The sequence below is a fragment of the Triturus cristatus genome, chromosome 4_2, assembly GCF_964204655.1.
Source record: "Triturus cristatus chromosome 4_2, aTriCri1.1, whole genome shotgun sequence".
Taxonomy (NCBI): Eukaryota; Metazoa; Chordata; class Amphibia; order Caudata; family Salamandridae; genus Triturus; species Triturus cristatus.
The window spans coordinates 991,977,254-991,993,085 of NC_140586.1; the positions used below are offsets into that span (position 1 = coordinate 991,977,254).

General features: G+C 50.8%; 1 protein-coding gene across 4 annotated transcripts in view; it reads left to right on the plus strand.

Annotated features, from left to right (window-relative positions):
• The first annotated feature begins 1,300 nt into the window (after positions 1–1,300).
• Positions 1,301–15,832, plus strand: part of LOC146839239 (CD5 antigen-like) — a 632,933-nt gene continuing 618,401 nt past the window's right edge. For all 4 annotated transcript variants that reach the window (XM_085603258.1, XM_085603257.1, XM_085603260.1 and 1 more), the window contains exon 1: positions 1,301–1,398. The gene's annotated coding sequence lies outside the window, so the exon portion shown is untranslated. The remainder of the gene's footprint in view (positions 1,399–15,832) is intronic.

A 15,832-nucleotide genomic window follows, 5' to 3' on the forward strand; every position in this document is an offset into this window, starting at 1 on the left:
AGCAATCCACAACACAAAATTCTATACCATTTACTCTCCATAACACAGGATCTCACTCCACATAATAAAGTACCACATAATTACTATCCAATTAATTAATCAATCAACCTTTACTGTGTGATTATTGAAGACCATTGCAACTATAAAACAATATATCAAAATGTCTCATGTGATAAGATCATGTTTTAAAATACATTTTGATAAAGCAATTTTAGCCGAGTTGTTGAAATTTCGAGACCTTATTTGTGTGGCAACTTGTTCCATACTGTTAATCTCAGGTTTGCTGGCGAGCTGTTAAAAAAGAAAGGTTAATTTAAACATTTTAAGAGTTTTTCATTGTAAAGTTGTGAGTAGGCCTGCAGTTTTTCCATTTTTCCTCTTGTATGGCCAATTCGGGCGCTGCATGGATAATTGCTTTCCATATAATTCCACTGCACGCCTTTCTACTGCATTCCACATGCATCTACTTCACTCCAAAACAGAGAAGTAAAAACATTTACATTTACAACGTCAACAGCTCTAACTCTCGCACATGCGAGACCTATTGTATTGCAAATGCTTGTTTGGTGCTGCTGCCTTTGTGATCTCTAAGGCAAGGGTCACAGAGGCTCTGGCAGGAGTTGCAAAGAAGCCAGGGTCACAGGTGGCCGGATTGGCTGGGTGTTGGCCTTTTCCTATGGGAGTTGCAAAGAAGCCAGGGTCACAGGTGGCCCCACTGGCTGGGTGTTGGCCTTTTCCTATGGGAGTTGCAAAGACGCCAGGGTCACAGGTGGCCCCACTGGCTGGGTGTTGGCCGTTTCCTATGGGAGTTGCAAAGAAGCCAGGGTCACAGGTGGCCCCACTGGCTGGGTGTTTTTCCTTTTCCTATGGGAGTTGCAAAGAAGCCAGGGTCATAGGTGGCCCCACTGGCTGGGTGTTGGCCTTTTTCTGGGATTGATGGTGGAGGAAAGTCCAGCTGAGGTGCTGCTGTTTCTAGAGTAGATAACATTTCACCCCTCAGGCCTTTTTTGCTTCCACCATTGTTTGATTTGTTTTTAAGTCGCACAGTGCTCAGCGTGGCTGTCACGTGTTATTCACCCCGGGGATGGGTGCCCTGGAGATGACGCAAAGTAAATACAGGCTGCTGGAGTCGATCCACGTCCTCGTGGCACAAACGTTGAAAAGATATTAAAGGAAGAACCAGGCGTGGGAAGGCTCGTGTTTGTTCTGTCTGTGATCTATCCCATGATGGCCCCGCCCTCCAAGCGTCAGAGCTGTAGGGGGGGGTGTTCCCTCCTTAAGGTATGACGTACTCCTTCAGTAAACTGAAGTAAGTGCACAGTGAGCACAGGAGAAGCTCTCCCAGGGCAGCATCGACCGACCCAGCACCCACACAAGGCGTCTGTGACTGTCCCAGAGGTAAGCAGCCTGGATATCACAGGTCAAAGGTCATTTCTCAATTCTATGTTTATTCTGTGCCAAGCAGGGGGTTGAATCTCTCGTGCATTTTATGCCCACGGTGTTAATGAGGTTTGAACCCAGCTGACTAGCAACTTATCAATGTACATTAATCTGGGACCTGGAAACTATACAGTTGTGTACATTAGTCAGGGCCTGTGTCATGATATTACATTCACATATTCACAAGTGCTCTGCGCTCCACTCATCTCTGTAGGTCGGGTTTAGATTCACAGACAGTAGCTGGTTTCCCACAGCACCTCAGAGACAGTCCTGTGTTTCCTTTTAATGTCATTAAGCTTGGGTTGTGCAGCAGGGGGCTTTATTAATGAACCCAGCCCTTTTCCTTCCATTTGCCAGTCTCATTGAGGCATTGAGTGGCAGCTTCATTGGAGAAAAGTCACCTTGGTGGTGATGGCCAGAAGTGAGTTTCCATAGTCTCCCTACATTGATTTGGGGAGAGGATGTGGCCTAACGGCCAGGGCGGTCAAGCTCAAATCTGAGGAACCAGGTTCAGGTCGCAGCAACGACGCTCACGATCCTGTGATTCTGGGCAAATCACTTAAACTCCCGGTGACAAAAAAAATAAATGTGTCCTTGTGTAATTCAACTGGTGCTCTCGTAAAGCGCTCTGATACCTTCGGGTCAAGTTTGAGCTATATAAAACTCCGGAAAACAAAAAAACAAAAAATATAGTCAATCTGGGAGAGGACCAGGGAGTGTCACAGTCTGAAGTCATAAATGAAATGTTTGGTTTCTTCAGGATTTTAATTTGGTTTCAGGTGCTGTTAGCTGTTGTGTTGCTGTGCTAGTGCAGATGTGGGTGATTGTCCAACAGAACGTGCAAACACCCAAAGCAGTATTGGTCAAATGTCCACCTGAAGCTCCACCCAGAAGGACAGATGTTCACACAATGCAGCAAGGCAAGTTGCAGCGCTGATTAAAAATGAGAGGGCAGAAAAGTGACATATCTCTCAAGATAGGGTGCATTCCCACTCTCTGCCTGCACTGGCACACAATCCGAAGCCTAGCACCAACGCAGGCACGCTTGCACCATGAAGCAACGGTGCCTGCACTGGCACACAATCTGCAGCCCAGCACCAACGCAGGCACGCTTGCACCATGGAGCAACGGCGCCTGTTTTACAGGCTGCACTGGCACACAACCTGCAGCCCAGCACCAACGCAGGCACGCTTGCACCATGGAGCAACAGTGCCTGTTTTACAGGCTGCACAGGCACACAACCTGCAGCCCAGCACCAACACAGGCACGCTTGCACCATGGAGCAACGGTGCCTGCACTGGCACACAATCTGCAGCCCAGCACCAACGCAGGCACGCTTGCACCATGGAGCAACGGTGCCTGTGTTACAGGCTGCACTGGCACACAATCTGCGGCCCAGCAGCAACGCAGGCACGCTTGCACCATGCAGCAACGGTGCCTGTTTTACAGGCTGCACTGGCACACAATCTGAAGCCCAGCACCAACGCAGGCACGCTTGCACCATGGAGCAACGGTGCCTGTTTTACAGGCTGCACTGGCACACAATCTGAAGCCTAGCACCAACGCAGGCACGCTTGCACCATGGAGCAACGGTGCCTGTTTTACAGGCTGCACTGGCACACAATCTGAAGCCTAGCACCAACGCAGGCACGCTTGCACCATGGAGCAACGGTGCCTGCACTGGCACACAATCTTCAGCCCAGCACCAACGCAGGCACGCTTGCACCATGGAGCAACGGTGCCTGTTTTACAGGCTGCACTGGCACACAATCTGCAGCCTAGCACCAACACAGGCACGCTTGCACCATGGAGCAACGGTGCCTGTTTTACAGGCTGCACTGGCACACAATCTGCAGCCCAGCACCAACGCAGGCACGCTTGCACCATGGAGCAACGGTGCCTGTACTGAAGGCAGGATTGTTCTTTTGCAGGCAATGAGAGATGGGGCTGGATGTTCACTTGGGTACAAAGGTGACGATGAGATTCTGGGGATTCACTTGAGGTTTTGGAGGAGGGCGGGGTGAGCAGCAGGGGGATTTTATAATGGTAAGGAGTTAAAAGTCGAGTGAAGCCAACCCTGTGGCTTGGTAAATCTGGGGTCACAAATGTCACTTTTTTTCTATTCCTCACTTATTGTGTTAGCATTATAAATATATTTTTGGGCGTGTGAGTTTGTGTTTTGATAAAGATCTCTGTATTTGCAAATGAATATATTACTCATTTCGGCTGAAGTGACTATTAATCAATACACTGCCCAGGCTACTTCCTGTGTTCGGTAAATACTACAAAAGTTGAATTAATTTAGACATTTTGATTATATTCTTCTTCTTTTCAGGCTCATGAGGGAGTCATTGCAAAAAATCAGATACTTGCAACAATGATAAGCATTTTCTTGAAATTAGTTCCTTATATTTTAAAAGGGTCGTGACCGCATATAAAGGAAACCTTATATCAAAAATGAAGGTGTAAGCGCAATTTCACACAGACTGCGATCGCAGCTCTGCAGACACATGGGAGACCCCTGGAGTACCGATGCCCTGGGTACCTCAGTATCATATACTAGGGACTTACAAGGGTACCCGAGTATGTCAATTGTGGGATGTACAAAGCACTGACCGTGTCATTTAGAGGAGAGAGCAATGCCCCGGGGTCCTGGTTAGCAGGATCCCAGTGAACTACAGGCAAAGCACATTGACAACAGGGAAAGAATGGGGGTCTCAATGCCGGAAAGATCCTTCTATCCTACATATCTGTTCTAAACCATTCATAAAAATGGGTCCCTACCTTTATTCAAAGCATTATAAGATGCTGAGGTAACAGGATGTGGGGAAAAAGTCTTAAATAAATTAATCTTAAAACTTTTAAAAAACTTTACTGATGATGAAGGATTGATATCCATAGACAAAGGTGTATTTAAATGTGTTCACTCTTTTGACATAGCAAGAAGGGCAGTTCATTTGAAAGAAAATCTTTTTTGCTGTTCTGTAGATTTTTAGGCACCCTTCGATTAGGTGAATCATGAAATACTTTGGGCGGACTTGAAGAAGATAGGGATGCCTTGTGGATTATTATGTATATTTAAAGAACTCAATCGTGAGTAGTAGAGAGTAGGAGTGAGTAGTAGCGAGAGTAGTAGAGAGTGATTCGTAGAGAGTGAGTAGTAGAGAGTGAGTAGAGAGTAGAGAGTAGTAGAGAGTGGGTAGAGAGTAGAGAGTAGTAGAGAGTAGTAGAGAGTGGCTAGTAGAGAGTAGTAGAGAGAGTAGTAGAGAGTCAGTAGTAGAGAGTCGAGAGTGAGTAATAGAGTAGTAGCGAGTGAGTAATAGAGTAGCAGAGAGTGAGTAGTAGTGAGTGAGTAATATAGTAGTAGAGAGTGAGTAATAGAGTAGTAGAGAGTGAGTAGTAGAGGGTAGTAGATAGTGAGTAGTAGAGAGTAGTAGAGAGAGTAGTAGAGAGTGAGTAGTAGAGAGTAGAGAGTAGTAGAGAGTAGTAGAGAGTAAGTAGTAGAGTAGTAGAGAGAGAGTAGTAGAGGGTAGTAGAGAGTGAGTAGTAGAGAGTAGTAGAGAGAGTAGTAGAGAGTCAGTAGTAGAGAGTAGGGAGTAGTAGAGAGTAGTAGAGAGTGAGGAGTAGAGTAGTAGAGAGTAGTAGAGAGTGAGTAATAGAGTAGTAGAGAGTGACTAATAGAGTAGCAGAGAGAGAGTAGTAGAGAGTGAGTAATATAGTAGTAGAGAGTGAGTAGTAGAGTAGTAGAGAGTGAGTAGTAGAGAGTGAGTAATAGAGTAGTAGAGAGTGAGTAGTAGAGGGTAGTAGAGAGTGAGTAGTAGAGAGTAGTAGAGAGAGTAGTAGAGAGTGAGTAGTAGAGTAGAGAGTAGTAGAGAGTGAGTAGTAGAGTAGTAGAGAGTGAGTAGTAGAGGTTAGTAGAGAGTGAGTAGTAGAGAGTAGTAGAAAAAGTAGTAGAGAGTGAGTAGTAGAGAGTAGTAGAGAGTGAGTAATAGAGTAGTAGAGAGTGAGCAATATAGTAGTAGAGAGTGAGTAGTAGAGAGTGAGTAATAGAGTAGTAGAGAGTGAGTAGTAGAGAGTAGTAGAGTGAATAGTAGAGAGTGAGTAGTAGAGATCAGAGAGTAGTAGAGAGTAATATAGAGTGAGTAGTAGAGTAGTATAAAGTAGTAGAGAGTGAGTAATAGAGTAGTAGAGAGTGAGTAATAGAGTAGCAGAGAGTGAGTAGTCGAGAGCAGAGAGTAGTATAGAGTGAGTAGTAGAGTAGTATAAAGTAGTGAGAGTGAGTAATAGAGAAGTAGAAAGTGAGTAATAGAGTAGCAGAGAGTGAGTAGTAGAGTAGTACAGAGTGAGTAGTAGAGAGTGAGTAATAGAGTAGTAGAGAGTGAATAGTAGAGAGTAGTAGAGATTGAGTAGTAGAGAGTGAGTAGTAGAGAGTAGTAGAGAGTGAGTAGAAGAGTAGCAGAGAGTGAGTAGTAGAGAGTGAGTAATATAGTAGTAGAGAGTGAGTAGTAGAGTAGTAGAGAGTGAGTAGTAGAGAGTGATTAATAGAGTAGTAGAGAGTGAGTAGTAGAGGGTAGTAGATAGTGAGTAGTGGAGAGTAGTAGAGAGAGTAGTAGAGAGTGAGTAGTAGAGTAGAGAGTAGTAGAGAGTAGTAGAGGTGAGTAGTAGAGTAATAGAGAGTGAGTAGTAGAGGTTAGTAGAGAGTGAGTAGTAGAGAGTAGTAGAGAGTGAGTAGTAAAGAGTAGTAGAGAGTGAGTAATATAGTAGTAGAGAGTGAGTAGTAGAGAGTGAGTAATAGAGTAGTAGAGAGTGAGTAGTAGAGAGTAGTAGAGAGTGAGTAGTAGAGAGTAGTAGAGAGAGGAGTAGAGAGTGAGTACTAGAGAGTAGTAGAGTGAGTAGTAGAGAGTGAGTAGTAGAGAGCAGAGAGTAGTAGAGAGTATTATAGAGTGAGTAGTAGAGTAGTATAAAGCAGTAGAGAGTGAGTAATAGAGTAGTAGAGAGTAGTAGAGTGAGTAGTAGAGAGTGAGTAGTCGAGAGCAGAGAGTAGTATAGAGTGAGTAGTAGAGTAGTATAAAGTAGTGAGAGTGAGTAATAGAGAAGTAGAGAGTGAGTAATAGAGTAGCAAAGAGTGAGTAGTAGAGTAGTAGAGAGTGAGTAGTAGAGAGTGAGTAATAGAGTAGTAGAGAGTGAGTAGTAGAGAGTAGTAGAGAGTGAGTAGTAGAGTAGCAGAGAGTGAGTAGTAGAGAGTGAGTAATATAGTAGTAGAGAGTGAGTAGTAGAGTAGTAGAGAGTGAGTAGTAGAGAGTGATTAATAGAGTAGTAGAGAGTGAGTAGTAGAGGGTAGTAGACAGTGAGTAGTGGAGAGTAGTAGAGAGAGTAGTAGAGAGTGAGTAGTAGAGTAGAGAGTAGTAGAGAGTAGTAGAGGTGAGTAGTAGAGTAATAGAGAGTGAGTAGTAGAGGTTAGTAGAGAGTGAGTAGTAGAGAGTAGTAGAGAGTGAGTAGTAAAGAGTAGTAGAGAGTGAGTAATATAGTAGTAGAGAGTGAGTAGTAGAGAGTGAGTAATAGAGTAGTAGAGAGTGAGTAGTGGAGAGTAGTAGAGAGTGAGTAGTAGAGAGTAGTAGAGAGAGGAGTAGAGAGTGAGTACTAGAGAGTAGTAGAGTGAGTAGTAGAGAGTGAGTAGTAGAGAGCAGAGAGTAGTAGAGAGTATTATAGAGTGAGTAGTAGAGTAGTATAAGGCAGTAGAGAGTGAGTAATAGAGTAGTAGAGAGTGAGTAATAGAGTAGCAGAGAGTGAGTAGTCAAGAGCAGAGAGTAGTATAGAGTGAGTAGTAGAGTAGTATAAAGTAGTGAGAGTGAGTAATAGAGAAGTAGAGAGTGAGTAATAGAGTAGCAGAGAGTGAGTAGTAGAGTAGTAGAGAGTGAGTAGTAGAGAGTGAGTAATAGAGTAGTAGAGAGTAGTAGAGAGTGAGTAGTAGAGAGTGAGTAGTAGAGAGTGAGTAGTAGAGTAGCAGAGAGTGAGTAGTAGAGAGTGAGTAATACAGTAGTAGAGAGTGAGTAGTATAGTAGTAGAGAGTGAGTAGTAGAGAGTGAGTAATAGAGTAGTAGAGAGTGAGTAGTAGAGGGTAGTAGAGAGTGAGTACTAGAGAGTAGTAGAGTGAGTAGTAGAGAGTGAGTAGTAGAGAGCAGAGAGTAGTAGAGAGTAGTATAGAGTGAGTAGTAGAGTAGTAGAAAGTAGTAGAAAGTGAGTAATAGAGTAGTAGAGAGTGAGTAATAGAATAGCAGAGAGTGAGTAGTAGACAGTGAGTAGTAGAGTACTAGAGAGTGAGTAGTAGAGAGTGAGTAATAGAGTAGTAGAGAGTGAATAGTAGAGAGTAGTAGAGAGTGAGTAGTAGAGAGTAGTAGAGAGTGATTAATAGAGTAGTAGAGAGTGAGTAGTATAGATAAGTAGATAGTGAGTAGTAGAGAGTAGTAGAGAGTGAGCAGTAGAGAGTGAGTAATAGAGTAGTAGAGAGGGAGTAGTAGAGAGTGAGTAGTAGAGAGTGAGTAGTAAAGAGTAGTAGAGAGTGAGTAATAGAGTAGTAGAGAGTGAGTAGTAGAGAGTGAGTAGTAGAGAGTAGTAGAGAGTGAGTAGTAGAGAGTAGTAGAGAGTGAGTAGTAGAGAGTGAGTAGTAGAGAGTAGTAGAGAGTGAGTAGTAGAGAGTGAGTAATAGAGTAGTATAGAGTGAGTATTAGAGAGTAGTAGAGAGTGAGTAGTAGAGAGTAGTAGAGTGAGTAGTAGAGAGTGAGTAGTAGAGAGTAGAGAGTAGTAGAGAGTAGTAGAGAGTGAGTAGTAGAGTAGTAGAGAGAGAGTAGTAGAGGGTAGTAGAGAGTGAGCAGTAGAGAGTAGTAGAGAGAGTAGTAGAGAGTCAGTAGTAGAGAGTAGGGAGTAGTAGAGAGTAGTAGAGAGTGAGGAGTAGAGTAGTAGAGAGTAGTAGAGAGTGAGTAATAGAGTAGTAGTGACTAATCGAGTAGCAGAGAGTGAGTAGTAGAGAGTGACTAATATAGTAGTAGAGAGTGAGTAGTAGAGTAGTAGAGAGTGAGTAATAGAGTAGTAGAGAGTGAATAGTAGAGGGTAGTAGAGAGTGAGTAGTAGAGAGTAGTAGAGAGAGTAGTAGAGAGTGAGTAGTAGAGTAGAGAGTAGTAGAGAGTGGTAGAGAGTGAATAGTAGAGTAGTATAGAGTGAGTAGTAGAGGTTAGTAGAGAGTGAGTAATAGAGTAGTAGAGAGTGAGCAATATAGTAGTAGAGAGTGAGTAGTAGAGAGTGAGTAATAGAGTAGTAGAGAGTGAGTAGTAGAGAGTAGTAGAGTGAGTAGTAGAGAGTGAGTAGTCGAGAGCAGAGAGTAGTATAGAGTGAGTAGTAGAGTGTTGGACCCGGCCTCGTGGCATGGTCCTGAACCCCCTACCAGACCCTTCGGGGCCCCCCTGGATTGTACCCTGCTACCCGCACCAACCTTCACGACGCGACCCGCCCCGGCCGCGGTCCCCGCGAAGCCCCGACATCGAGGCACCAAGATCCGCCAGGGGTGGTTGAGTGGCCACTCCACAGATCCCGGAGGAGGAGAGTCTCGATGGGGCCACCCGCCGTCCCCCAACGCCTGGTTTCGATCGCCCTCCGGCCTCCCTGGGCGCTGGCGCCCCCTCCCGCTGGGTGTCTGGACTGTCTCATCCCGGCCCCTCCGACCCCCCAGGCGCGAGGGTCCGCACATCAAAGGGCTCCAGATCTATATCTGGGGCAGCCCAAAACCAGGACAGTAGTTGTATCCTGGAGTCGAGAGCCCTGCTGATCGGATCGCGGCTGACCCTACGGAGAGAGACTCATTGCCTGGACCTCGGGACTCGAGCCCTGCTGACTACGTCGCGGCTCCCCCCTCTGCTGAGGAGAAGACCCTCACGGAACATCGGAGCCCTGCTGACGTCGTCGCGGCCCCACCTCGCTGAACTAACCATCGGAGCCCTGCTGACCTAGTCGCGGCCCACTCTCGCTGAACTAATCATCGGAGCCCTGCTTACCTCGTCGCGGCTCCCGAGACCTCCCCAGCTCGAGGATTATGAACTGGCCGCCGAGATCCCCGGACCAGACCGGTACTGAGACTGTCCCGCTACCCATCCCTAAAAAGACACTGAGACTCTGTCGGAGCCCTCGATCTGTCTGTAAATATTGCCACTTAACCCTGCCGCTAATGCTGATAAAGATTTGTGAGAATCGATACCCTTGTCGCGTCCTGTGTGGTGGTGGGGTTGCTGGGCTGTTGCGATTATAGGAGAAGGACCTCCCCTGGGAGGCTTCTCAGTGGCGCTCAGCTACTTCCCTACGGAAAGGAGGCTCTTGGGGGCTCCCCGGGGTCGCCCTTCCAACATTTGGTGGCCAGCGGCGGGATCCGAGCCGGACACGAATCGTACAGCGAGTAACTCACAACCACCTACCCAGACACAGAGTAACCATGAGCAACCAAGAAACCAACCCAACTGTGGAGTTCCAACAAGAACGGTTGGAAGAATATACCCATAAGGAACTAAAACAGTTTTGTAAAGACAAAGGCATTTCGACCACCGGATTAAGCTCAAAAGAAGACATGCAAAAATCCCTAAAGGCCTGGGTGGAGTCCGAGGCAGCTTCACCACAAACCAAAGAAAATCCGGTACCAAACGTGCCCCTACAACCAACCGCAACTCCAGCAAATGGGGGAAGAACCAGCATGGAGACCGGCATCTCCCCGGAAGAGATACGAGAACGGGAGAGGGTCCGGACCCATGAGTTGGAGCTCGCCCGACTCCGCCTGGACGGCGAACTCCTACTAGCCGAAAAGAAACTGGCCCTAGAACAACTGCGGTTACAAGAGGAAATAGAGGGGAAAAAGCGGCACAGAGAACTGGAAGAGAAGAGGCTAACCCTCGAGCATGAGCGGAGCCTTAAAGAAATGGAACTTAAGTCCAAAACGGGAGAGACCGGCACCCCCTGAAACAGGGACACCCATCCACCGGCCGAGGCGAAGGTACATATCCCCAAGGATGTCGTCAAAGAGTACTACAAGAACGACGACATCCAACAATGGTTCAAGGCCTAACAGGTGGCCATGACCTCCCATCGGGTACCCCGAAAAGATTGGTGTGCCAGCCTATGGGGACGGTTCCTCAGCGAAGGCCGGGACACCCTGCTGCAGCTCCCGGACGAGGTGATGACCTCATATAATCATATGAAGGAGGTCCTGCTCACCCGCTATGGTCTCACCGCAGAGATGTACCGCCAGCGCTTCTGGGACTGCAAGAAGCTCCCCGGTACCACTTGGGTGGAATACGTAGACTTTTTCAGCAGGGCCCTGGAAGGGTGGATCAAGGGCAGCAAAGTCATCTCGAACGGACAGCTGTTCGACCTCATTGTATGGGAACACCTCTCCAACAACTGTTTCATCGAGCTGAGACAACACCTCCTCGACAGTAAGCTGACCAAAGCCACGGAAGCTCGCCGCCGAAGCCGATCGATGGGTGAACACCCGGGTCCCTCGGAACTCGATGGGGGAGTACCAACAGAACAACACGGGCCCCCCCCCGCCAGCGCAGTGGAGGAGGAGGATCGAACAGGAACAGAGACTTTCCGGCAGGGCCGCCCCGGAGTCCTCCTCGGGGACCGGCCCCGAACCTCACGTCCCCGTCCCTCGCCCGAAGAGGGGCCCCCCTAGCCCGACCAGGACCTCGACCAACGGTAACCTGATACAACTGCCAACAGCCAGGGCACTATGCCAGCGACCCGACCTGCCCCGTGAACCGACGAGCCAGGACCACCGGGCCACCCCCCCGACAGTTGGCGGCCGCCGCCCTGGGGGAAGGGGGAGAAGAGGAAGAGGACCACGGCGTCGGGCCCGCCGAGTGGGAACCCGCCGCCATGTCGCTGGTATGCCTGGGCAGCCGGGAGATGGTGCCCCGGGCCCCCATCCTGAGCAACACCCAGAAGTACCAACAGTGGGTCACCATTAATGGACGCCAGGCCGAAGCCCTCCGCGACACCGGCACCAGCGTGACGGCCGTCCGCTGCCACTTGGTGACCCCCGAACAGATCCTGCCGAATGTACTGTGCCCCATCCGGTCGGCTGACAACACTGAGAGCCTGTCTCAGATGGCCCGGATTCCCTTCGAGTGGGGGGGAGTGTCGGGCATGCTAAAGGTGACCGTCCGTGACGACGCCCCCGTAGACTGCCTCCTTGGGAACGACCTGGAAAGTTCCCCCTGGGCCTAGGTAGAGCGCCGAGAACATCTGGGAATGTTGGGACTGCCCGAGTGGGCCTGCGCAACCACCCGGTCCATGACCGCCCAGGCCACCCGGTCAAAAGAAGCTGCTCCCCCTGGGGAGCTGGAGGGGCCCGAACCACCCCCTCCCTCCGTCGAGGAAGGAGCCGACGCAGACTCCGGGCCGCAAGAACTCACCCCGGACGAGGTCGCCGCGCTCGGCGACCTCCCCGAACTCGCACAGCGGCGCCAAGACGGTGGCCCCACAAGGGAACAATTCCTCAACGAACAGAAGACCTGCCCCTCCCTCGAAGGGGTCAGACAGCAAGCAGCCGCCCAGGCCACCGGAGACCAAACAGGGGCTCACTGGGTCTACTGGGATAGTGACCTTCTCTATAGCGAGCAGAAGACCGCAGAACTCGGGGCCAGCCGAGTACTAGTGGTCCTGAGGTTCTGGACTTTTAAGAGTCCAGAGGTGTCAGGGAAACAACACCCGAAGACCCCTGAGTTCCTCCTGTCTCGGTGCACAAAATAAACAGAGACGCGGGTTTCTCAATGGCGGCGTCAAAGACCAAGGTTTATTTACTGCAGGGACACAGAAATCATAGGAACCACACAGAGGTCGAATCTACGAGACTGTTCAAATTGCATTAAGTGGGTCGCTCCTTAAATACATGAAAAATGTCTTGAGGCAACATTACACGAATATTTCTCATGCCCAACCCGGTATCCCAAACAGACAATAAATATACATCAAACAATAATTAGTTGTAGGTTTTCGGTATTCGATCAGATCCCCTTGTCAGTTCTCCATTCTTTGCCCGATCCTCCCCATCATAAAAATCGTAACCTCCCCATTGTAAAAGCCCAGAAGGAGAGGAGCAGAGCCAGGTGCAAGGATTGAAAAGCAGGATAAGAGGTGTTTATGGATCATAAACGGGCATGGCTATCGTCTTCGGCCTCTCGGTCAGGACAATGGACACGAGAACCAGTATAGCAGGACTGGCCTCAGGCAAGGGAGGCAGCTTGATTCTGCCTAGTCATGTAGCGTCAGCCTTTTTCGGGGCTCGAGCTTACGTGTCCTTAACAAGGTGATCCTGCCGGGGTCATCGTCCGTTCATTGACTATGTGAGGGCAAGAAACAAAATGGACGCCGTATCTAAAATGGATGCCATGACTTGACAACAGAATGCCCTATTCTTTAGTGAATTCAAGCTCGTTGCGTAGCGAAAATACTGTCATGTATATAATGGATCATTTGCGGTTCATTGGTACCAAAATCGTGTCAGTACTATGATACCGAATACTCGGGTTCGGATCGCTACGGAACCTCAGTCCCCCTTCGATTCCGAGACTTTCTCCTCAATCTGGCACATGATGTGCCCCTCGCCGGGCACCTGGGGCAAGACAAAACCTACAGCCGCCTGGTGACCCACTTCTACTGGCCCCGAATGCGGAAGGACGTGGACAATCATTGCCGAACCTGCCCGACCTGCCAAGCCAGCGGGAAGACTGGGGGAAGGATCAAAGCCCCTCTCCAGCCCTTTCCAGTAGTGACCACCCCGTTCGAGCGAGTGGGGATCGACATCGTGGGGCCCCTGGACCCTCGAACCTCCCAAGGGCATCACTTCATCCTCGTGCTCGTCGATCATGCCACCCGATACCCGGAGGCCATCCCTCTCCGAACCATAACGGCCCCCGTAGTAGGCCGGGCCTTGATGGGAATATTCTCCAGAGTGGGGTTTCCCCGGGAGGTCGTGAGCGACCGAGGCACGAACTTTATCAGGAGGTCCCGCAGAAGTCTCTGGGGTTCAGCCCCTTCAAACTCTTGTACGGACACCCTGTCCGAGGCCCCCTCAGCCTGGTCAAAGAAGGCTGGGAGACTACCATCCACAGTGCCCCTCCCGACGTCTACCGGTACCTCCTGACCCTGCGGAATCAAACTCGGAAATTCCGGGAACTGGCCGAAGCCAACCTCGAAGACAGCCAGGAAGAAATGAGACGCTGGTATGACCAAAACTCCATCGAGTTCGAGCCAGGCCAGCAGGTCTGGGTCATGTCACCCGTGGACCCCTGTGCTCTCCAGGACAAATGGGCCGGGCCCTTCAAGGTGGTAGAGAAGAAGAGCCCCGTCACCTACCTGGTCGACATGGAGTCCCCCAGGAACCCCCTCCGGGTCCTCCACGCCAACAGACTCAAGCCTCACTTTGCCCGAACAGAACTTAGCCTACTGATGGCTACAGACTATGGGGCCGAAGACGACTCCGAACCCCTACCCGACCTCCTGAGGACCTCCGAAAAGGATGGCTCCGTAGAGGGAGTCATCCTCTCCGCCACCCTGACTTCGGAGCAACGCCAAGATTGTCAACGGCTGCTGCATCACTTCGCTGCTCTCTTCTCCCTCACTCCCGGGGTCACCCAATGGTGCGTCCACGACGTCGACACCGGTGACAGCCCCCCGTGCGACACCGCGCCTACCGAGTCCCCGACCGGGTGCGGGCCTGCATCCATGCCGAAGTCTCTAAGATGTTGGTCCTGGGGGTCATTGAACCCTCCGACAGTCCATGGGCCAGCCCTGTGGTCCTGGTACCGAAAGCTGCCACCCCAGGCGCCACCCCGGAACTCCGGTTTTGCGTGGACTATCGGGGATTGAATGCCGTAACCAAAACCGATGCCCATCCCATTCCTCGGGCAGACGAACTGATCGACCGCCTAGGGGCAGCCCGCTACCTTAGCACCTTTGACCTCACCGCCGGATACTGGCAGATCGGGCTCACCCCAGGCACCCAGGAGCGTTCCGCTTTCTCCACCCCCGATGGCCACTACCACTTCCGAGTGATGCCCTTCGGCATGAAGAATGCCCCGGTGACCTTCCAAAGACTGGTGAATAAGGTACTGGCCGCGCTAGAAGCGTTCAGCGCCGCCTACCTGGACGCTATTGCGGTGTTCAGCAGCCACTGGACCGAGCACCTGAGGCACCTCTGGGAGGTCCTGACCGCCCTCCAAAGAGCCGGACTCACCGTAAAAGCCAGCAAGTGCCAGATAGGCCAAGGAACCATAACCTATCTGGGTCATCAAGTGGGGAGCGGCCAGATGGCTCCCCTCCAGCCAAAGGTCAACGCCATCCTGGCCTGGGAGCCCTCAGCCACCCAAACCGCTGTAAGGGCCTTCCTGGGCCTCACGGGCTATTACAGGCGGTTCATTCAGAACTATGGAAGCATTGTGGGCCCCCTCACGGAGCTCACATCCAAGAAGCAACCAAAGAAGGTGCACTGGACGCCCCGCTGTCAGGCGGCCTTCGAGACCCTCAAAACAGCCATGTGTACCGCCCCCGTGCTGCAAGCCCCCGACTACAGCAAAGAGTTCGTGGTGCAGACAGATGCCTCGGAGTACGGCGTCGGGGCTGTCTTGTCCCAAGTGAACGCTGAAGGAATCGACCAACCGCTGGCCTTCATCAGCCGGCGCCTGCTGCCCCGAGAACAGAGATGGAGCACCATTGAACGAGAAGCCTTCGCCGTGGTGTGGGCCCTCAAGAAGCTCCGGCCCTACCTCTTCGGCACCCACTTTCGGGTCCAAACCGACCACCGACCCTTGCGGTGGTTAATGCAAATGAGAGGCGAGAACCCGAAGCTGTTGCGATGGTCTATCTCCCTGCATGGGATGGACTTCACTGTAGACCATCGGCCCAGCAACGACTACGCCAATGCTGACGGCCTGTCCCGCTTCTTCCGCCTCGGCGAGGAGAACCCCCAAGGAGATGGGTGACTCTCCCTGCCTTCAGCTGGGGGGGACGCCTGTTGGACCCGGCCTCGTGGCATGGTCCTGAACCCCCCTACCAGACCCTTTGGGGCCCCCCTGGATTGTACCCTGCTACCCGCACCAACCTATACGACGCGATCCCCCCCGGCCGCGGTCCCCACGAAGCCCCGACATCGAGGCACCAAGATCCGCCAGGGGTGGTCGAGTGGCCACTCCACAGATCCCGGAGGAGGAGAGTCTCGATGGGGCCACCCGCCGTCCCCCAACGCCTGGTTTCGATCGTCCTCCGGCCTCCCTGGGCGCTGGCGCCCCCTCCCGCTGGGTGTCTGGACTTTCTCATCCCGGCCCCTCCGACCCCCCAGGCGCGAGGGTCCGGA